The sequence below is a fragment of the Schistocerca nitens genome, chromosome 2 (assembly GCF_023898315.1).
Source record: "Schistocerca nitens isolate TAMUIC-IGC-003100 chromosome 2, iqSchNite1.1, whole genome shotgun sequence".
NCBI classification, from domain to species: Eukaryota; Metazoa; Arthropoda; class Insecta; order Orthoptera; family Acrididae; genus Schistocerca; species Schistocerca nitens.
This window is the reverse complement of record NC_064615.1, coordinates 635650649-635675505: the sequence shown is the minus strand read 5'-3', so window position 1 is coordinate 635675505 and position 24857 is coordinate 635650649.

Sequence of the window (24857 nt, the reverse complement as noted above, 5' to 3'; positions counted from 1 at the left end):
CAGTAACCTCTGTGGTCCGTACATACAGCGTCATGCGCGAGGCGGATGGTGCACTACCGGCAAATAGGTATGGCACTTTGGGTAATCATTATGGAAACGTATGTAACTATTCCGCGATGAAGTTATGTTTAAATTTGTTAACCTTTCTAGAATTGCTTATCTCTTTTGGAGACAGTCGTGTGACACGTATGCCCTGTAACACTGGCCTTTTAGAAGTGAGCACTTGTTCGAGCACGAAAATACTTGGTCGCGAGCGTCTTTCATAAATCGCGCATCCACGCTCCAAGCGTAAGTCATTTGCCAGATGACAGAAAATCCGTTGTAACACGCCCGTGGGTACAAATGGGTGGGGTACCTTAAATTGGTTGTCGTTTCTGATTTCCTTGACCGTGCTCCTTGTCCACACCACGTACCTGATAATCCCCCGGCGGTCGCACTGTTCTGCTCCACACTGCTGCTCCACACTGCTGCTGGCTTGCCTGAAATTATCCATCGAAATATGCAAGCGGGTTTAGGGGAGTCACTCAACGTTAAAACACAACACTGTCCGACGACTGGTATGAACAACTATATTCTGAGACGATTAAAGAAAATCTCAGGTTGCACTGTTTACATCCTAAGTGTTTATCCCAATTAATGGACGATTACCAATCCACAATATCACTCAGACGAGCGTACGCGTAACCGACACGACGCGGGTGACTGTTGATGATGCGGAAGCCGAATGATCGAACGAAAGTTCTTACGCTCGTCATGCATACACAGATTTCTTTTGGTACCAGTCCTCCTTGACACTAGTAATGATATAACACTGCTCGTAAAGTTAATTTTTTTATTTCTCAGTTCTCACTTGTACGAGCGTGCGCGTAACCGTATCGGTGCGGCTGATTGTTGATAATGCGGAAATGCAATGATCGAACGCACGTTCTCACGCTCGCTACAAGTCAGTAGCACTTGACTGCATTCTTTTATGGTAACTAATTTTTACTGTTTCACATCAGTTCATTCTGGAAGACCGAACACGGCGCGGATAATGGGTGCTGTGCCACACGCAACGAGAGGATACACAAATACGTTTTCGGCGGCACCGCTCGTTTTTAATTACATCATTACGCACTATCCTCTGAATCACTTCCATATTTTATCACTTCACTGAAATAGCACTTGTAACAACACTTCAACTTCGATACTAACTATGCTTCTTACATGCAGAGCAAAGATACTCCACAACTAAGCCAGCGATATGACAATACGTTTACACCGTCTCTATCTGACTCTGTCTTGTTCAGCAGTACATCTTTACAAACTGGAACGGGCAAGTATTTCTTATGGAAACGCCAAAGCTTTGGCTGGTGCCGGCCAATCAGAGAGCTGGGCGCCCATTCTTCGGCTGTACGTCTCAGGGAGATTTGAGCAAAAACCCACAGAATAGAGAGTGCGTAAAAAGGAATGAAAAGGGCGGCGTTTTTGATTTGTATGAAGTTAACCGTTTCTCTCGACGCCATATTGGAACCGAGTAAACGTGAAACGGTAGCGCTTTACTACTACGGCTCGGAATGGATATCCTTACGAAAATTCATGGGAAAGAAAAGACTAATGTAACAAGCTGTGATAAATCTTTAGTTAATGATTTATCACACAAGCTTTTAAAGTCGTAGCTGTTTACAGTGCTTCACTTCTAAAACGTTAAGTGCTGGAACGTACACACGACAAAAACCATTAGTTTCGATTTCTGAACAATTGTGATAAAAGAATGAGACATAATTTTTTTAAAAATATTTTAATGAAATTCAGGTTCAAAAATGGTTCAAATGGCTCTGAGCACTATGGGACTTAACATCTGTGGTCATCAGTCCCCTAGAACTTAGAACTACTTAAACCTGACTAATCTAAGGACATCAAACACATCCATGCCCGAGGCAGAATTCGAACCTGCGACCGTAGCGGTCACACGGTTCCAGACTGAAGCGCCTAGAACCGCATGGCCACACCGGCCGGACTGAGATTCAGGTTCTTAAAACTTAATTTCCAATAATCACGAAAATAAAACACAAATTTTCAAATAATTAACAGTAGTAATTACGCTTTTATCCCTGCTGTTTCTCGATACATGCGGCAGAAGTCGTAGTCTTCGTGACCATGATGCCAGGTTTTCAACTGCTGATAGCCGCAACGCTCACACTTGCACTGTAGCTGCTAGGTGAACTCATCTTGCGTGTAATGTACACACACACACACACACACACACACAGTACCTTCTCCACCCTCCTGCCATCTCGTCACATTGGTTCACATGGTTCAAATGGCTCTGAGCACTATGGGACACAACATGTGAGGCCATTAGTCCCGTAGAACTTGTCGTTGTTGTTGTTGTTGTGGTCTTAAGTCCTGAGACTGATTTGATACAGCTCTCCATGCTACTCTATCCTGTGCAAGCTTCTTCATCTCCCAGTACCTACTGCAACCTACATCCTTCTGAATCTGTTTAGTGTATTCATCTCTTGGTCTCCCTCTACGATTTTTACCCTCCACTCTGCCCTCCAACGCTAAATTTGTGATCCCTTGATGCCTCAGAACATGTCCTACCAACCGGTCCCTTCTTCTTGTCAAGTTGTGCCACAAACTCCTCTTCTCCCCAATTCTATTCAATACCTCCTCATTAGTTATGTGATCTACCCATTTAATCTTCAGTATTCTTCTGTAGCACCACATTTCGAAAGCTTCTATTCTCTTCTTGTCCAAACTATTTATCGTCCACGTTTCACTTCCATACAAGGCTACACTCCATACAAATACTTTCAGAAACGACTTCCTGACATTTAAATCTATACTCGATGTTAACAAATTTCTCTTCTTCAGAAACTCTTTCCTTGCCATTGCCAGTCTACATTTTGTATCCTCTCTACTTCGACCATCATCAGTTATTTTGCTCCCCAAATAGCAAAACTCATTTACTACTTTAAGTGTCTCATTTCCTAATCTAATTCCCTCAGGATCACCCGACTTAATTCGATTACATTCCATTGTCCTCGTTTTGCTTGTGTTGATGTTCATCTTATATCCTCCTTTCAAGACATTGTCCATTCCGTTCAACTGCTCTTCCATGTCCTTTGGTGTCTCTGACAGAATTACAATTTCATCGGCGAACCTCAAAGTTTTTATTTCTTTTCCATGGATTTTAATACCTACTCCGAACTTTTCTTTTGTTTCCTTTACTGCTTGCTCAACATACAGATTGAATAACATCGGGGAGAGGCTTCAACTCCGTCTCACCCCCTTCCCAACCACTGATTCCCTTTAATGCCCCTCGACTCTTGTAACTGCCATCCAGTTTCTGTACAAATTGTAAATAGCCTTTCGCTCCCTGTATTTTACCCCTGTACCTTTAGAATTCGAAAGAGAGTGTTCCAGTCAACATTGTCAAAAGCTTTCTCTAAGTGTACAAATGCTAGGAACGTAGGTTTCCCTTTCCTTAATCTAGCTTCTAAGATAAGTCGTAGGGTCAGTATCGCCTCACGTGTTCCAATATTTCTACGGAATCCAAACTGATCTTCCCCGAGGTCGGCTTCTGCTAGTTTTTCCATTCGTCTGTAAAGAATTCGCGTTAGTATTTTGCAGCTGTGACTTAAAAAACTGGTAGTTCGGTAATTTCCACATCTGTCAACACCTGCTTTCTTTGGGATTGGAATTATTATATTCTTCTTGAAGTCTGAGGGTATTTCGCCTGTCTCATACATCTTGCTCACCAGATGGTAGAGTTTCTTCAGGACTGGCTCTAATGGAATGGTGTCTACTCCTGGGGCCTTGTTTAGATTCAGGTCTTTCAGTGCTTTGTCAAACTCTTCACGAAGTATCTTATCTCCCATTTCATCTTCATCTACATCCTCTTCCATTTCCATAATATTTTCCTTAAGTATATCGCCCTTTTATAGACCTTCTATATACTCCTTCCACCTTTCTGCTTTCCCTTCTTTGCTTAGAACTGGGTTTCCATCTTAGCTCTTGATATTCATACAAGTGGTTATCTTTTCCCCAAAGGTCTCTCTAATTTTCCTGTAGGTAGTATCTATCTTATCCCTAGTGATATGCGCCTCTACATCCTTACATTTGTCCTCTAGCCATCCCTGCTTAGCCATTTTGCACTTCCTGTCGATCTCATTTTTGAGACGTTTGTATTCCTTTCTGCCTACTTCATTTACTGCATTTTTATATTTTCTCCTTTCATCAATTAAATTCAATATTTCTTCTGTTACCCAAGGATTTCTATTAGCCCTCGTCTTTTTACCTACTTGATCCTCAGCTGCGTTCACTACTTCATCCCTCAGAGCTACCCATTCTTCTTCTACTGTATTTTTTTCCTCCTTTCGTGTCAGTTGTTTCCTTATGTTCTCCCTGAAACTCTGTACAACATATGGTTTAGTCAGTTTATCCAGGTCCCATCTCCTCAAATTCCCACCTCTTTGCAGTTTCTTCAGTTTTAATCTACAGTTCCTAACCTATAGATTGTGGTCAGTGTCCACATCTGCCCCTGGAAAAGTTTTACAATTTAAAACCTAGTTCCTAAATCTCTGTCTTTCCATTATATAATGTATCTGATACCTTCTAGTATCTCCAGGATTGTACCATGTATACAACCTTCTTTTATGATTTTTAACCTAGTGTCAGCTATGATTAAGTTATGCTCTGTGCGAAATTCTACCAGACAGTTTCCTCTTTCATTTCTTACCCCCAATCCATATTTACCTACTATGTTTCCTTCTCTCCCTTTTCCTACTCTCGAAATCCAGTCACCCCTAGAACTTAGAACTCCTCAAACCAAACTCACCTAAGGACATCACACACATTCATGCCCAAGGCAGGATTCGAACCTGCGACCGTAGCGGTCGCGCGTTTCCAGACTGAAGCACCTAGAACCGCTCGGCCACAGCGGCTGGCCATCACATTGGTCACCCATCGTCACGTTCACTGGTGCCGACGCAGCGGCAAACTGCGATTAGACGTGTACTGTTTTAAATCTTGTTCCAGTTACTTAAAAAACAATTATAACGCCGTTACGGCAGCTTCCGACCGACAGTAGGCCCTGGCTGTTCACATTTGTAAGCTGTGGCCTGACACTGCTTTCAGATGACAAAGAAGGTACTTTATATTGCTTTTTTTTTTTCCCCGCAGTATATTTATTTTATTTCTTAATTTTTCTTTTCTGGTACTGTGAGCTGACAAACTAACTGAAACTTCAACAGAAGTAGCAGTTATAGGACACTCTGCAGGAATTTGTATAAGGGTCGGAATTTTCATTTGTATTTTCAACCTCAAAGTAACACATAAGTAGTACTTTAAATGAAGAGAGTAGGCTGCATTAAAATTTGATTTAAAAAACTTTAACTTCAATTTTCTTCACATTACGGTGAGATGCTCTTTTCCGAATTTTAAAAGCAATTTCGACATGTTAGCTACATTTAACACACAGCAACGTATCACTTAATTTAGCCTAACGTAAAGTACCCAGCGAGCACATTTTTCATCGCAAGCCCATGAAATTATGTGCTACACAATACTTGGAAATTAAGTATTAATGTAACTATGGTGCAAATGGTGCAAATGGCTCTGAGCACTATGGGACTCAACATCTGTGGTCATAAGTCCCCTAGAACTTAGAACTACTTAAACCTAACTAACCTAAGGACATTACACACATCCATGCCCGAGGCAGGATTCGAACCTGCGACCGTAGCAGTCGCGCGGTTCCTGACTGAGCGCCTAGAACCGCTAGACCACCGCGGCCGGCTAATGTAACTATGACCGATGGGATTAACGTCATATGAAACTAAGGTGCAAAAAAATGTATTTTAAGTGTCAATTACTTTTCTATGAATCGAATGAGAGCTATTATATAAAAGAGCGAAGAAAACAGGAAATGTGGAATTGTTTTCAGTATTTTTAAAGGAGAACCTCTACCGAAAAACTAACTCAAGGAGATGATGTAGTTTTGCTTCATCTACAGACAACATTTTTATACAGGCGGATCAGATTTTATTGCTCACAGCAAGAAAACCGTACTGCTATCAGAGTCATCGTGGGAACCACTCGTTATTTTCCTGTGCGGCCTTTTTCTTACTATTGCTCATTATACACTGAAGAGGCAAAGGAACTGTTACACCTCCCTAATATCGTTTATGCCCCCCCCCCCCCTCCCTCCAAGAGCGAGTACCACCACGTGATATGGGCTCCACTAACGTCTTAAGTAATACTGGAGGGAACTGACACCATGAATCCTGCAGGGCTATCCATAAAACCGCAAGAGTACAAGTGGGTCTAGATCTCTTCTGAACACTACGCTGCAAGGCTTCCCAGATATGCTCAATAATGTTCTTCGCTGGAGAGTTTGGTAGCCAGCGGAAGTGTTTAAACACAGAAGACTGTTTCTGGAGCCACTCTGTTGCAATTCTGGGCGTGTTGTGTGTCGCATGTTCCTGCTGGAACTCCCCAAGTCCGTCGGAATGCACAATAGGCATGAATGGGTGCAGGTGATCAGACAAATTGATTACTTATGTCACCTGTCTGAGCCGTATCTAGACGTATCAGAGGTCCCATATCACTTCAGCTGCCCATGCCCCACACCAATACGGAGCCTCCACTAGGTTGAACAGTACCCTGCTGACATGCAGGGCCCATTGATTCATGAGGTTGTCTCCATAACCGTACATGTTCATCCGCTCGATAGAATTTGAAACGAGACTCGTCCTACCAGGCAACACGTTTCCAGTCACCAACAGTACAATGTCGGTGTTGACGGGCTAAGGCGAAGCGTAAAGCTTTGTGTAATGCAGTCATTAAGGGCACACGAGTGGGCCTGCGGCTCCGAAAGCTCATATCAATTATGTTTCGTTGAATGGGTCGCGGAACCGCAAGACCGCTACGGTCGCAGGTTCGAATCCTGCCTCGGGCATGGATGTTTGTGATGTCCTTAGGTTAGTTAGGTTTAACTAGTTCTAAGTTCTAGGGGACTAATAACCTCAGCAGTTGAGTCCCATAGTGCTCAGAGCCATTTGAACCATTTGAATGGGTCGCACGCTGACTTTTGTTGATGGACCAGCATAGAAATCTGTAGCAACCTGCGCAAGGATTGCACTTCTGTCACGTTAAACGATTCTCTTCGGTCGTCGTTAGTCCCGTTCTTGCAGGATCTTTTTCCGGTCGCAGCGATGTCGGAGATCTGATGTTTTACCTGATACCTGGTATTCACGGTACACTCGTGAAGTGGTGTACGGGAAAATCGCCATCCCTACCTCCGAGATGCTATGTCCCGTCCGCAGCTCGTGGTCGTGCGGTAGCGTTCTCGCTTCCCGCGCCCGGGTTCCCGGGTTCGATTCCCGGCGGGGTCAGGGATTTTCTCTGCCTCGTGATGACTGGGTGTTGTGTGATGTCCTTAGGTTAGTTAGGTTTAAGTAGTTCTAAGTTCTAGGAGACTGATAACCATAGATGTTAAGTCCCATAGTGCTCAGAGCCATTTGAACCCAATTTTTTTGCTATTTCCCACCGCTCGAGCGCCGAGTATAACATCACGTTCAAACTCACTTAAATGTTAATAACATGCCATTGTAGCAGCAGTAACCGATCTAACAACTGCGCCAGACACCTGGTGTCTTACGTAGGCGTTGCCGACCGCAGCGCCGTATTCTGCCTGTTTACGTATCTCTGTATTTAAATACTCGTGCCTACACCAGTTTCTTCGGCGTTTAGTGTATATTTCTAACTTTAACAGTACATCAAACACCTGTTTACTTGCAGATAACCCCAGCAGCTAAAACGCGTAATTAATAAAATAAAGAAAATATGTCCATTCGCCTTCGGCTTAGAACACTGGTGTTTTCTCGGTTTCAATACATCAGAATTCGCGAATGCGCACTTAATTTTGGCGCATGGGTTGCAGCCGACTGTCTATTCTTTATACCTTCTATTTTGTGACAATGCGCTCTTCTTGTGCAGCATGTCGAACAGGGTTTATTCAGACTCTTGTCTTGTTTATCTGATGTGGGCGCATTCGCTACTTTCAGCATACTAGTGAGATTGCAGCGAGCATTCGTGCTGTATTCAAGTGATTGCAAATCACGAGCTTATGAAAAACTGTCGTTTGTGCGTTGAATTTTGCATTCGGAATTGCCGTGTAAAATGTTACGCTTTTGTTCTCATTTACTGATCTCATCAGAGCAAGTGGTGTTCGTTATCCGTCCCTGAGTTACCATCTGTAAATTCAATTGACTTACAGATTCTCTCACGTCCAAGGTAATTTTTCAGATGTGTGTTACTTTATTTTTACATGTTCTTGATCTGGATTGCTCGGTGGGAATGTTAAAAGTTGTACTCCTGTTTATATCTTTATCCATCACGGTTAACATTGTAGACCTACTTTATTCACACAGTATACTGAATCTTTTACACGTTTTTTCTTCGCGAATCCGTTATTTTACATCTTTCTTTTGCTCACAAATTTGGGCACGTGTGTCACACCACAGTGAGTGCATATTTGAGATTTGATTCATACAATATATCTTTAATTCACTTATATTGCAGTTTGCTCAGGGTTACGATACATGTGATAGCAGCGCTAGCACGTGTCTGCCATAAGAACTTTGCAGCAATTCAGGTAAGGCGTCGCAAATTTAGTATTTCGAGGTATAGAGTGTCGGAGACGGCGTCATTGTAAATTATTGCTTCCACCGCACGAGCTCTCCGTTTTAGGTGATTAGGAAATGTAAGGAAAGAAGGACGAATAGATTCCTTGCTGCACAAATTGAGTCTATAACGCTCAATTTTAACACATTTTGAGGCAATGTAGTATAATTTTTGCAGTCAATGCTCTAATTCAAAACACAGTTGTATTACTTCCGAGAAACTGAATTTTGTATTTAGGTAGTCATCATTCTCATTTGTACTACTCGTCATCAATTCCGTATTTGCTTTCTTTCACTACCTACGATCTAACCTAAGGAGTCTCGTAGTAATAGCCCTTCCTCTCGTGAAGTGGAGGATATATATTTTAACATTATACGTGACAACCGAAAGTACGCAATATAAACAGAAGGAAATCTATACAACAGAAGAGGTCTCTCAGAACGAGTCTGTTTCAACGGAGATGACAGCCACAGCCTTCTGGTTTCGTGGTAGGAGGTAATTGGACCCAACGCTGAAGAATACACTGAGGTGACAAAAACCATGGGATGGCGATATGCGTATGTACAAACCACTGGCGGAGCTGTCATTTTTACTCAGCTGATTCATGTGGAAAGGTGTCCGACGTGATTATGGCCGCACGACAGGAACTAACAGACTTGAACGCTCAATGATACTTGGAGGTACAGTCCATTTTGGAAACCGTTAAGGAATTCAGTATTCCGAGGTCCACAGTGCAACGTATGTGCCAAGAATACCAAATTTCAGGTATTACGTCTCACCAAGAAGAACAACGCAGTGGCCGAAGGCCTTCACTTAACGACTAAGAACAGCGGCGTTTGCGTAGAGCTGTCAGTGCTAACAGACAGGCAGCTCTGCATGAAATAACCGTAGAAATCAATGTGGGACGTACGACGAACGTATCTTTTAGGACAGTGCGGCGAAATATGGCTTTAACGAGCTATGGCAGCGGACGACCGACACGAGTGCGTTTGCTAACTGTACGACATCGTCTGCAGCGCCTGTCCCAAGCTCGTTGATGCTAGGGTGGTGGTTTCCAAAAGCAGTGAAGGGCTGTTGATGTTGGTGCCAGTCGATGCATGTTCGTAATTATTTATTAACAAAGGCCAAAAATTATTAGATGTATTAGATAAAATAAATATATTTATTTATTTACTACAACACAGTAATATGCAAAGATTGTTATATCACTGATAACACACAGCTGACGTTTGCACTGTTGGGATATTGGCAGAAAAGAACAGTCTCCCATAAATGATCCGGATCTCCAGCTGCTTTTTCTCTACATTTGTACAGAGATTGATAAGTATAAATAAGCAAAACAAGTCTACAAAAAAAACACGAAGCCGCGCTTTCGCTGGCACGTTATTCTACATGTTAATTGTGGAAGCGATAACGGGAGAGAGGAACTGGAGCTATGGGCGAGTGGCAGCACGACTGACCTACGAGACGAGCGGTGCTCGTCAAACAGTTTTCCTTAAGAGTCACTACTGACAGCGTAGGGCAACACCTCAGCCACATAGGAAGACAGTGAGTGGCGCGGGGCACGGGGGGGGGGGGGGGGAGGGGTGTTACTGATCGTTCACCACTTGCGAATTTATGTCGCCGTATTATAAGGTATCACACCAAGTATTTTTATGGAAAAAGGAAAGTAGTATACTGGAACTACATGCATTTTTCTGAAGGCTTACGTTAGTGACCTGTTTTCCGCACCGTAGCGGGTACTGTGGCCAGTGCCATCGCAACAGAATCCCAAGTTTCTTTTTCTGACTTCGGGACACATTTTCTAGTAGTCTTCACATCCTAGTATCTGAAAGAATACCTAGTGACTGCAGCAGACCGTTCACAATTGGCCTTATGTATTGGGCCGAATACAATAGAACAGACTTCATTAATTCAAAATTAGCAGAAGGAATAAAAATGTGGATGATAGTGTTTAGAAGTCAATTTTTGTATGTTGTATTATGCGTGTTTTTTGGAAGTATCTAACTCTTATCTAGGTGAACACCTTGGTCGCTTTTCTCCGCGAGTAGTGTGGCCATTTTTCGGCAACTTATAAGCAGTGGCCATTTTTCCCATCCTGGCAACTTTTCCCATCCTGGTCATGTTACCACTACATCTTCACCTACTGATCTTACTAGTAGTTACTACATTCCATAAATTAGTATATTAATTAACAACAGTAATTTCAATGTGAGATACAATCACAGGTGTTTTGATTGACATTTTTCTTCTGCTCATTGCAATGAATTGAACAACTTTTATCTGATTGTGTTTTAGTTGCTATAAACGTGTAACACATTCGGGGACAACCGTCTCCGTAATCCGCGTTCTCAAATCCCTTTACTTCCATTTGACATTTACACGATAGCAGCTGACGGGCGCTAGCTGCAAAGCCCGGCAGTTGTCTGCATTGCAAGACAATAACATACTCCTCCTCTCACTTCTGTTAGACCTACAGTGGCAACGCTACATGCCACTCTGGTGCTTACGTACCGACAAACTTTATGTAGTTCACGGCCGAATTCACCAACGTCAATTAAAATTAAGCGCAGCTTAAAATATTATTTTGTTTGTTACTGAGCACGAAAAATACACTCTTAAGAAGCTGTTAACGTTTGTTGACGTTTCTAGATTCAGCTGTTAGTTGCTTGATGGATTTTATTATAAAATACAGCCGAAATGCGCGGGCAGGACGAATACTTGATTCGGACCGTAAGTGGACCGCGGTTTGACGATCGCTGAACTGGAGGAAGAAGACTTGATATCCAACTACGATCTCTAAAGGTGAACGCTGGTGCTGCTGCGCCACTAGCTGTCTTGAAATGACCTCCAGAACAAGATAATTGTAACTGTCTCCTCTTTCCGCACAAATTTCATTTAAGAACATATTGATAAACGTCATCGTTCTCGTATTTCGTACCGTATTGAAACTAATTGGTATCACCGATTTCAGGCAATAACTGCTCATTATTCAAGTAACTTACAGTTTAAGGGAACAGGCTTACCTTCTATTAATGTGAAGGTGACTTTATTCCAGTACAGAGTATTAACAAATTCACTACGGGGGAAGATGACGATGATGTTTGGTTTGTGGGGCGCTCAGCTTCGCGGTTATCAGCACCCGTACAAATTCCCAACCTTTGCCCAGCCCAATCTCGCGACTTCCATGAATGATGATGAAATGATAAGGACAACACAAACACAAAGTCATCTCGAGGCAGGTGAAAATCCCTGACCCCGCCAGGAATCGACTCCGGGACCCCGTGCTCGGGAAGCGAGAACGCGAGCCCGAGACCACGAGCTGCGGACACACTACGGATAAGGGGCGTTCAATAAGTAATGCATCAAACTTTTTTCTCGGCCAGTTTCGGTTAAAAATGGGGAATTTGTTGTGGGACTACGTGTAATATTCCCGCTTCAGCCGCTATAGTTTCATGCAGTTCCAAAATTTAGCGGCGCTACACGTAGCATTCAAAGTGGCGCCTGTAACGGAAGTGCGTTTCAAGCTGTCAATGAGTTTCTTTCGGCGGAAAACCGAAGCATAACAGATATTCATAAGCGCTTGCAGAACAACAATGGAGACCTGTCAGTGAACAAAAGCACGATGAGTCGATGGGCGAGGCGTCTATCATCGCAACAAGGTCGCTCAAAACTGTCAGATGTCCCGCGTGCCGGCCGGCCGGATACAGTTCTAACTCCTGCAGGGTAGGAACTCGATGACACTATTACTCCAGGTGATCGAATAAACACCTCGCTGCTCAACTCCTCAACCAACAGTTCGGGTACTCAAAAGTGTGTGCCCGCTGAGTTCCTTGACGCCTAACAGAAGAACGAAAAAAGCAGCGAAGGACCATCTGTGCGGAATTGCTTGCACTTTACGAGGCTGATCGTGGCAGTTTGCTGTCGAACATCGACACAGGCCATGAAACGTAAGTTCACCACTTCGTACCAGAAACAAAACGGCAATCCGTAGTGTGGTCTTCCCTCCGAAGAAAAAGTTCAAAGCCACACAATTAGCCGGTATAGGCGTGGTGACGGTCTTCTGGAACGTTGAAGCGGTTTTTCTGTTTGATGTCCTCCCCCATGGTGCAACGATCAACTCTGGAGTGTGTTGTGCTACCCTCAGAAAATTGATGAAACGACTTCAGCTTGTTAATCGTCACAAAAATGCAAACGAACGTCCCCTCCTCCATGACAATGCAATGCCACACTCAAGTCTGCGCACCCTAGAGAGCACACAAAACTTCGTCTTCCATCCTACAGCCCGGAAAACGCGCCTACCTATTTCTACCTGCTTGGCCCAATGAAGGACGTACTCCGAGGGAAGCAGTACTTGGATGGTGGGACGTTTAATGATGCAGCAAGACGTTGGCTCCGACGTCGACCAGTAGAGTGCAGGCCCTCCCAGGAAGGTGGCGAAAGGTGTCGAATTGAAGGGAGACTATGTGGAAAAATAGTTTTGTAGCCAAATGAGGGGAGAATATCATGGTGTATCGTAGTCCGCAATAAAGGTCACCCTGCTTAAAAAAATTGTTCCAGAATACAACTGAACGTCCCTTTAGGTCTGTGAGCAGGCTCCTTCACGAAAAGATTTTGCTTTTGGAAATCCTAAGGCTATGATCTTGGTGGGGCTCTAGCTTGGGAGAAGGCGTGAATCGACTGGAAGCTGTGATAGGTGCGCCGCTTCACCAAAGGCGATGGGCAAACACGTGACGGGAAGAGAACGTGAGTGGTGCGTGGTGCGTGCCGGCCGCCTCCGCACTGTTCGCCCTTAATTGGATTTCCAAGAAGGCCGCGGCCCGGTGGGGAGCCAAATTGGCGGACGAGTGCTTTGCCGTCCAAGAATCCTGAGCGTGCTGCCACCTCACCTACGCACGAGCCGAAGCTCTCCCCATTTACGGCACTGCCCATCTCCTTTCACAATACCGCCACCGTCATCATCCATCTAATATCTATCGCCTCGTCTGCACTTTTCCATGCATTATGATGTTTTTGTAGCATAACATTATATGGATGTGAAACGTAAACAATAAAAATTACAGACAAGAAGAGAATGGAGCTTTTAAAGAGGGTTGCTATAAGAGAAAGTTGAAAATTACATGGGTGGATCGTAAAACTACAGATGAGTTGCTGAAGGAAGGAAAGAAAGATATGACACAGCTTCACTAAAACGAAAGACTTGTTAGTAAGGCATGAGAACAACAGCAGCAGCAGCAGCAGCAGCAGCATGGTCTTCAGCTATAGGCATCCACGTTGTTCCTGGAATTTTCTAATGTCACAGACGCATCTTCCATTAGTTCGTAGGTTCAGCCATTTCTTATTTCTCGTAATAGAGCAAAAACCTTCCATTTTCCACTGATCAGCCATTTCCAGATTATATTTTATTTTCATTAAAGCCATAATTACGTCTCAATCAGAATCTATTTCTTGGTTCATTTTATTATTTTCCTGGTACTTCTAGCAACATACGGGGTGACAATTATTGAACTTTATGAAAAAAATACGTCACAACTTCTGAACGGTTTGCGTTAGAACGTCCTAACTGCACGGTTGGCCGCGGGGCATTATGGGAATTAGTATGGTATGTATGGTCTGGTTTAGCGACGGAACCCATTTTCATTTGGATTGGGTCGTCAATAAGCAGACGGGCGCATTTGAGGAACTGAGAGTCCGAATTCCGCTATCGAGAAGTCTGTCCACCCTCAACAGGTGACTGTATGGTGTGCAATGTTCAGTCATGGAATAATCGGTGCAATATTTCTTGATAGCACGATGACTGCCTAACGGTACGTGAATGTTTTGGAAGATGATTTCATCCCCATCATCCAAAGTGACCCAGATTTCGACAAGATGTGGTTCATGCAAGACGGAGCTCGACCCCACCGAAACAGGAGAGTGTTTGATGTCCTGGAGGAGCACTTTGGGGACCGCATTGTGGCTTTGGGGTATCCAGAGGCCACTGGAATAGGCATCGATTGGCCGCCATATTCTCCTGATCCACACGCATGCGACTCCTTTTTGTGGGGCTATATTAAAGACAAGGTGCACAGCAATAGCCTCAAAGCCATCGCTTAGCTGAAAACAGTCACTCAGAAGATCATCGACAGCATCGATGTTCCGACACTTCGGCGGGTCATGCAGATTTTCGCTATTTACCTGCGCCATATCATCGTCAATGATGACAGGTATATCCAACATGTCATAACCTAAATCCGAATATCTGTGCTGACGTTTACATGTCGAATAAAGTGTATGGTCGCCATAGTTCGTAACCAATTTACGTTTTGTTTTTCATATAGTTCAATAATTGTCACGTGTACAAGAACGTGCTGAAAAGCAATGCCTCCGAATTTTGTATGTGCAAATTCTTAATGCGTTTTCAATATAACAAACATCATGAACATTGCACGTCTTTATTCTTCATGTCTACATATCTGCTACCCTCTGGCGCTAGAGTGCTCCGAATTGTACCGTGTAACATGGCGGGGTGCAACGTAACTATGCCGGTGTGTGAGCAAAAGCGTGTTGTAATCGAGCTTCGAATTCGATGAGTTCGTCCACACAAGCAGTTGACATCTGCAACAGCCCCACGTCTCGGGTTCGCTGACATCGATCATCCTCAATACAGTCCCAACTTGGCCCCATACGGTTTTCATGTGTTTGCAAAACGTAAACAACCACTTATTTCACTTGATGACTTTCCACCAGTTAGTACGAACTGTGACCATTCTGACAGGAGCTTGCGAATCCAGTCGCCAGCCTGAGACAGTACTCCATTGGCACGCAATGAGATGAGAACTCGCTTGTGACGAACGGTGTCGAAATTCATCTGGGAATCTAAAAGTATGGAATGAATTTGACATCGCCTGTCGACAGCAATCACTACTTCGCGAGAGTAAAGAAGAAAAATCAAGCAGAATAATTTAAAAACCACTATAATAGTATTGTTTATAGAGAAATCGGATACAGTTTGTCTTATATTGAGATAGTTAACTAATAGTATGACCGATCTCATCGGTTACTGGTAATAATCGGCAAATAAGTCCCAGCCTACGTGCTTGGAGAGTGAAATGAAAATAAAGTACAACACGTAAAGATGGTAAAATCTTGGTTCAAACTGATACATAATAACTGTGGTGACAAGAAGTATGTGTAGTGGACTGACAAGGTAGCCAGTCCACAGAGACGGGTAGCCGAAAGGGCACGCGTACACACACGCCGACTGGCGCGAAGTCTGGAACAGGATTCGTAATGAATGTGATAAAGAAAAGAACGTAGCTACTAGAACACTTAACTTTTATATCGTCCTTTGGTATACAGCAATCTTGATGAGACAAGTGAGACTATCTTGAGATACATGCAATGGTACAAATGGCGCCTTGCTAGGTCGTAGCCATTAACTTAGCTGAAGGCTATTCTAACTGTCTCTCGGCAAATGAGAGAAAGTCTTCGTTCAGTGTAGTCGCTAGCAATGTCGTCGTACAACTGGGGCGAGTGCTAGTACGTCTCTCGAGACCTGCCTTGTGGTGGCGCTCGGTCTGCGATCCTGACAGTGGCGACACGCGGGTCCGACATGTACTAATGGACCGCGGCCGATTTAAAGCTACCACCTAGCAAGTGTGGTGTCTAGCGGTGACACCACAGTATGTACTCAGTTTTTATCCATTGAAAAATCCGTATGAGACCATTGAGAGGTTATGTGCTAGATTTACCTGTTAATCTCAATGAATCGTAACGTATCACATGAATCAGAGCGTAAATGCGAGTTTTCTAGTGACACCTATAATTTGAATGGTACTATGAAAAAAAGATAAAATTTTGTGATTTTGCCAGAGACAGATCGACGGTTATGTGAGGACACGGTCAAATTGATCGAGGTTCAAAGAAATTGGGCTTATGTGGGCCAGTGAAACCTAGTCGATATGCGGCCTATCCTCCGTTTCTTGCCATTTTTTTGTTTGAAAATTTTCGTGCTCAAGACTTCGTAAATTATTGCATAAGTTCAAGGGCTCTTAGTAATTTCCATGGTGCATTTAACGAGCTAATGATTATTTCATGGAACACTAAAAGTGATCAGCACTATAAGTTACCTTGTAAAGTGTCATTCTTAAATCTCAAGCCCTAAACTGTGGATAACAAAGAAAACCTATCAATCTGTTTCTTTCCCTTTAGTGTTATTTTCAACTCCTTGTACAAAGCTGGGCTGTCAGCAGCATAATACGCTGCTCTTCAGCCGAGAGTGATACAATATAAAACATAACGGTGGTACAGATGATACAAGACAAATGGCGGGTAAAAAACTGTAGACACTCAAAAACAATATACACGAAGCCGTTCACGCTGGACAAGAAAAAACACTAAAACCTGTTGACACGGCGCACATAACACGGATGACTGCGACGGCACACGTGAACATATCAATCTGTTATTACACTGACAGCCTATAGAGATAATCAGTTAGTAAACTGTACCCACAATTGTATAATAGTAAGTGTGCCAGAGTGGGGATGCATGAATCCTAAACATTAAAGACACATTGTGTCATACTGCACGACATGACAAATTCAGGGTTGTCCATTGATAGTGACCAGGCCAAATATCTCACGAAATAAGCAACAAACGAAAAAACTACAAAGAACGAAACACGTCTAGCTTGAAGAGGGAAACCAGATGGCGCTATGGTTGGCTCGCTAAATGGCGCTGCCATAGTCAAACGAATATCAACTGCGTTTTTTTAAAAATAGGAACCCCCATTTTTATTACATATTCGTGTAGTACGTAAAGATATATGAATGTTTTAGTTGGACGACTTTTTTCACTTTGTGGTAGGTTGCGGTGTAATAGTCACAAACGTATAAGTACGTGGTATCACGTAACATTCTGCCAGTGCGGACGGTATTTACTTCGTGATACATTACCCGTGTTAAAATGGACCGTTTACCAACTGCGAAAAAGGTCGATATCGTGTTGATGTATGGCTGCTGTGATCAAAATGCCCAACGGGCGTGTGCTATGTATGCTGCTCGGTATCCTGGACGACATCATCCAAGTGTCCGGACCGTTCGCCGTATAGTTGCTTTATTTAAGGAAACAGGAAGTGTTCAGCCACATGTGAAACGTCAACCACGACCTGCAACAAATGATGATGCCCAAGTAGGTATTTTAGCTGCTGTCGCGGCTAATCCCCACATCAGTAGCAGACAAATTGCGCGACAATCGGGAATCTCAAAAACGTCGGTGTTAAGAATGCTACATCAACATCGATTCCACCGGTATCTTATTTCTATGCACCACGAATTGCATGGCGACGACTTTGAACGTCACGTACAGTTCTGCCACTATGCGCAAGAGAAATTACGGGACGATGACAGATTTTTTGCACTCGTTCTATTTAACGACGAAACGTCATTCACAAACAGTGGTAACGTAAACCGGCATAATATGCACTATTGGGCAATGGAAAATCCACGATAGCTGCGACAAGTGGAACGTCAGCGACCTTGGCGGGTTAATGTATGGTGCGGCATTATGAGAGGAAGGATAATTGGCCCCCATTTTATCGATGGCAATCTAAAAGGTGCAATGTATGCTGAATTCCTACGTAATGTTCTACCGATGTTACAACAAGATGTTCCACTGCATGACAAAATGGTATGTACTTCCAACAAGATGGATGAACGGCACATATCTCGCGAGCGATTGAAGTGGTATTGAAAAGCATATTTCATGACAGGTAGATTGGTCGTCGAAGCACCATACCATGGCCCGCACGTTCACCAGATCTGACGTCCCCGGATTTCTTTTTGTGGGGAAAGTTGAAGGATATTTGCTATGATGATCCACCGACAACCCCTGACAACATGCGTCAGCGCATTGTCAATGCATGTGCGAACATTACGGAAGGCGAACTACTCGCTGTTGAGAGGAATGTCGTTACACGTATTGCCAAATGCGTTGAGGTTGACGGACATCATTTTGAGATTTATTGCATTAATGTGGTATTTGCAGGTAATCAAGCTGTAACAACATGCGTTCTCAGAAATGATAAGTTCGCAAAGGTACATGTATCACATTGGAACAACAGAAATGAAATGTTCAAACGTACCTAAATTTAAAAAACCTACCTGTTACCAACCGTTGGTCTAAAATTGTGAGCCATTTGTTTGTGACTATTACAGCGCCGTCTATCACAAAGCGAAAAAAGTGGTCCAACTAAAACCTTCATATTTCTTTACGTAATACACGAATATGTAACAAAAATGGGGTTTCCTATTTAAAAAAACGTTGTTGATATCCGTTTGACCTAAGGCACCGCCATCTAGCGGGCCAACCATAGCGCCATCTGATTTACCCCTTCAAGCTAAACAAGTTTCGTTCTTTGTAGTTTTTTCGTCTGACACTTATTTCGTGAGATATTTCGCCCGGTCACGATCAATGGACCACCCTGTGTATATTGCCCACGTCAATGTTTGTTTCCCTCAGTCCTGATTTACATGACAACATCCACACATTCTGTTGCATAAATTAAGTCTCATTTCTCGTGCGTCTTCATATATACGAAGGTCGTTCAATAAGTAATGACCCACATTTTTTTTCCTCAGAACATATTTATTGTTGACTCAGAATCTGGTGACAATATACATCAAGATGTCTTGTCCGTGTCCTGTTTTTTACGTGGATTTAATCACGTTCTTTGGTCGTACGCCAACGCTGTGCAGTTGCATGTATTACCTGCTGGTAAGAGCTCTTGTCCTGTAGGCGTAGCCATGTTTTCACTGCGTTACTGACACTCCCGTCATCTTCAAAGTGTGTTCCCCCTAGAGATTCTTTAAGCGGCATTCAGATGAAATGGTCTTTCTTTGAATCTTGTGGTTCGCTGTGAGCATTTGTGGAACCCATTGTGAGCACCTCTTTGAAAATCCGAGTGTCTGGACCATTACAGATGCACTTCCAATGCTGACCGACGACTGCAGAGCCAATTGTCAAGTTGTTCGCCGGTCGTCACGAATAATGGATTCCGCACGATTCAGCATGTCATGACAGGACGTCCCGGCGTGGCTGATCATGGAGCTCTGTTCTTGCATTTTCTGAGGCTGTAATTTTCTGTACCCATCGCCTAACTGTACTTCCATCAACTGCACCATCGCCATACATTGCACACAAACGTTTATAGATGTTCACCACGGTTTCTTTTTCGGCACACAAGAATTCAATAACAGTACGCTGCTTGTAACCTGAGCCATTTTGACGCTTTACTACGGCTCTGCCATCTGCCAGAACGGTTCGAAACTTCAACGGTGCACAGAACAAATTGCAAATGTGAAACACCAACAAGGAGGTTTGGCTTTAAATTTTTTTTTATTTTAAATGTGGGGCTTTACTTATTGAACTACCCTCGTACATGTTCTCCCCGAAAATACTTACAGCCACATATAACATAACCCACATACACACATCCTGACTCACTCGGAGTTAATAAGCTCACTTTTATTGACAATTTCATTCAGATGGATTCAGGAATTACTCCAGTTCCAGCTGTTCATATAACCACAGAACACATTATCACATACAAGTTGCAAATAATAAAATACCAGAGTACGTAAGACTACTTTGGGTCGTAACTAAATAATTCATCAACATATTTATTCTCTTAATGAACACTCATTTGATCATTTCTCAGTTTCCTTTTTTAAATATTCCTCTCTTCCTGTCATCATCACCATCAATGTGAATCACCCTGTCTTTGACTGCGATGCTGCATACATATATGGATACTCAAATATATCGACCAAATTACCTTCAACTAACAAATCAACATTATACTAATGAAACTGAGTACCCATGTGTGCTTAGCCACACATCAGAGTCTACTTCCTGCAGATCCTCACTTATGCATGTGACAACATGCATACATTCCTGTTGCGGAATTATAATTCACATAAACAAATATACACCCATCATAATTCTTCTCCTGCAATCAAACTACATGCATATACTTTGATGTACAGTAACTGTTCACCTTCTACATTTCCATTCCCATAAAGACAAGACTTCTGATATTTTTCTACCAGTTGTGCGTATCACGACTGTATCACACAATATACTGGTAAACTCAATTACCCTCAATGACAACCCCCAAAATTAATTAAAATTACACAGAAATATGGTGAATAATGTACACTTCAACATAACTATCGCCTTTCTTTCTTCATATGCTTTTCAATGTTCTCTGTTATTTTCATCTGTTGTATATCTAAGTACTGCTGAAATCTTTATCTAGAAAAATGTAAGCACCTTCCACAAAAAAAACTTTTGCTTCCACTTCCACTTCGGGGCAAATTTCGTTAGGAACAGTACACTTGCTGGTATAGTCAAAACCTTAAAACTCAGAATATCCACATCATCCGGTGCATTACATCAATACCTTGTATGGCAGATGTAATGAGGATGGCGTGAAATTTAACATCATCACTGAGCTGGCATCTGTTGCAATTACTCTGGTGTGTGTATAGGAACTGTGATGGTACTACAATAGGTAACAGGATTATGAAAGGAGCTGAGGGGCAATTTAGTTAGTGGCATAGAAGTTATTAATGATGAGTTGTTGTGTGTTGGTATCATCAAAGGGAGTGCTGGTAAGTTTGTGAGGGTGGTATTCTTTGACTATTGAGTATTAAATAGTCTTGTGAAGTATTGTTGAACACGTTTTCCGAAAACTGTCTTGAGCAGCTAGTTCGAAAGCCCACAGGCAATGGAAGTATTTTGGACCTTGTGACTACAAATAGGCCTAAGCTTATCGACGTTGTCAGTATAGAGAAAGGGATTAGAGATCATAATGTCATCATAGCGATAATGGTTACTAAAGTTAATAATCAATGAAGAAGGCTAGAAAGAGGAGATAATCAGTTGTTAGCATCTCACATAATGAACGGAGATCATTTAGTTCCATTATGATGGACGTCGAAGAATTACGGACAAAGATTAAACGGACTGAAAATCGCGCTCTGTAGAAGTATGTGCCGGGTAAGTGGATTAAAGATCGTGCGATTTCTGCGAGGAAGACAGCAGTTAATTTCTTGGCAGCTTCATGGAATAATTTTCTTGATAATGCAGATGATTAGGCACAAGTGAATAAGAGAAAAAGGGAGATCTGTTGTGACAGAGTGACTCGGGTACAAGGGGTGAAGTAAATTATGCGAACGATGAGAAAAGTGAGCCGCATAGATACATAAATCAGTTGTAATGTACATAGTGTAGTACCAAAGGTAGTGCGTATTTATCATGTTAAAATTCTTACCGTGGTGACGGTACGGAGATGCTGCAGCATGGAATCGATGGCAGGGGGGACGATGCAGCTAGTAGGCAGTGATCTAGACACTGCAGCTCGGAGATGGTGGTGGGATAAGCTAGGACACAGAGACGGCGGCACATAGCGTCTGTCGTGTAGACAGGCGTCAGCGTGGACAGGCAGTGTCACATCAGTGAGCTCACGAAGCGGCCTGTGGACGTGGCGGCCCTGGAGCGGCTACGGCATGTAAAGCCGTCGACGTGGACGAAGAGGAGATGCTGTGGCGTGACTAGGTGTCAGCGCGGACAAGGCACGACGGTTGCAAGGCGGTCGAAACCTGACACGTGGACGTGCTGACTCTGTGGCGCCTGAGGCACAGACAGGCATCGAAGTAGGCGCAGCAGAGGTGGCACAGCAAGAGCAGGCCTTACGCAAGCCGGGCACAATGGCTGCAGTGTGCTCATGCTGGGGAATGTGGATGTGGTGTCCCTGTAGCGGCTGCGACACAGACAGGCACCGATATGGACGCAGGAGAGATGCCGTGACAGCGGCAGACGTCAGCGCGGACAGGTGCAGAGTAGAGTGCTGCAGAGCTCAGTGTCTGACCGGTCACGGCTCGCCTGTTGACGGCGGGACCGAGCCGCTCATGTCCGGCCCCACACGACTCGGTTCGGCCACGTACTCGCCCCATGTCTGTTGTCCGGATTCCGGGCACGCGGATAACAGAGCATGACCTGTCACCGCTGACGTCTCACCTCGCCTCGCCCCGGCTCGCTGCACTGTACTGTACAAATCCAACGCCTCTCTCTCTCTCTCTCTCTCTCTCTTTCTCTCTCTCTCTCTCTCTCTCTCTCTCTCTCTCTCTCTCTGTCACACACACACACACACACACACACACACACTGTATTTATCTCTGTCTCTCTCTCTTTTAATACAAAAGTAACGTTTCCAAGAACGAGTACGTGACACAGCTAAATTCATAAAGCTCTTTTAAAGTAATATGATATTTCAACACAATCGCGGATAGGAGATGTAGCAACTTTATGTCTGGAAGTGATCACAGTCTTCTCACAAACGAAAGTCAAGGGTCGATTTTTAATCCTTTGTACCTCCTCTTAAAAAATACATATCTGTTAGTACACATCAATTACGCTAGTTAATTATAAATCTATGGCGTGTCATAATGAAACAGTGCTTTTCACTGCAGTAATTACTCACCTGACAGTCAGTGTCGTTGACACTGCAAATTTGTTGCAGTTTGTGAAACCGAAGAAGAACTAACTGGATTGTCGGTTCTTTTTCGCCTTCTAATTCATCTGTGGCCTCTTTAAATGGTCTCAGAAAATGCGCAATTTTTCCTCCAAGCTCACTATCATATTCTTGCAATCTGTAAGCGGAGTGCTTTTCCGTCAGCAATACTGAGTGTGTAAGGATTCCAGCATAGTGTACAAGCTGGTCCAGCGTGTGCAGACCTTTTGTTTCAACTATTATTTCAAAGACGAGCAGAGGCCATTTTTCTTAATGAACCTTACAACGCATTTTGCAGTATATACTGTTGATGCGATGTTCGGGCATGATTTAACAAGAAGTTATCTTCATCGAAAGTATGGCTAAGTGCTGTGTTTATACAATGAGCAGCACAAGGAATCCTTTCTTGATTTTCCAAAGCCTTTATTACATTAGCAACCTGGTCGGAGACAAAAACAAAACTGTGCAACATGAGCGGCGAAATGTCCCGATCAGCCATCCTCTCTTCAATTCCTTTCATAATATTTACTCCCGTCTTCTTAACGTCAGGGAATTTTGTTGTAAATAAAACATTGTTCACAGGAGACCAATCTGTGTTAAAGTAATGTGTTGTAAGTGTCAAACAGTGCACCTGATTACGCGAATCAGTCCACATATCAACTGTCGCAGCACTTGTTTTATTAATAACATCCGCAATAACAGAAGGCATTATGCTGCTTCGCATTGCATCAGCTTGTTCTTTGTCATGTCTGCTTATAGTAGAGGGATGTGACATGATATCTGCCACGTTAACTTCTCCATAATTCGCTCCTAGATGTAGTAATTCTTGGCCTAATTCTCTGAAACCTTTACCGGAAACCGCATTAAAAGGTCTCATATCTTTAGCACAGATTGCAACACATTTTGCTGTAATACTATTTTTTATTAGTGGTCGTATTCCTGAGGGAGCTGTATTTTTGTGACCGAGGTTTCCTGCAACTGTGTTTCTTTAAATGAGGGTTTCTCGACTGGAAACACAATAATGTGGAGCCGTTTATGCACGATACGAACCCAGTAGTTGCACTGTTTTCGTCTACAACCAACAGAAATGTACTCCATACTTGGCTTTTTAGACCTTCCCATTCCTTCAATGTGTAAACAATGGTTTCAATCTTAGGTCTTACTGCACTGGCTTCCTGGCGCTGCTTGATTACAGAGAGAGACACACCACAAATGAGAAGCCCGTACTGGCTGCGGTCTCACACGGATAATGACACGTGTAATGTGCCTGAAGTTCCGTGCGACGTATTCGGTCACGGCTTCTATGCTCGGTCACTAGAACTAGTGCGGGCAGCCCATCCAGTTAGGGTGTGCTCGGCCCATCTCGTATTTCGTGCTCGCGTACTCGGTCATGCAGGACTCTAGTACAGAGGCTACAACACGGTCAGGCGGTCGTGTGGCATTGACTTAGACGCAGTGGAGATGCTGTGTCATGAGTAGCGGACAGTTGTGACTTGCAATGTGGTCACGCAGCGGAATTTGGACGTGTTGGTCGTCTAGCGGCTGTGGCATGGGTAGGCATTGGCGTGGAAGCCGCGGGGATGCTGCGGCTTGAGCAGGTTTCAAAGCGAACCGGTGTGGCAGCTGT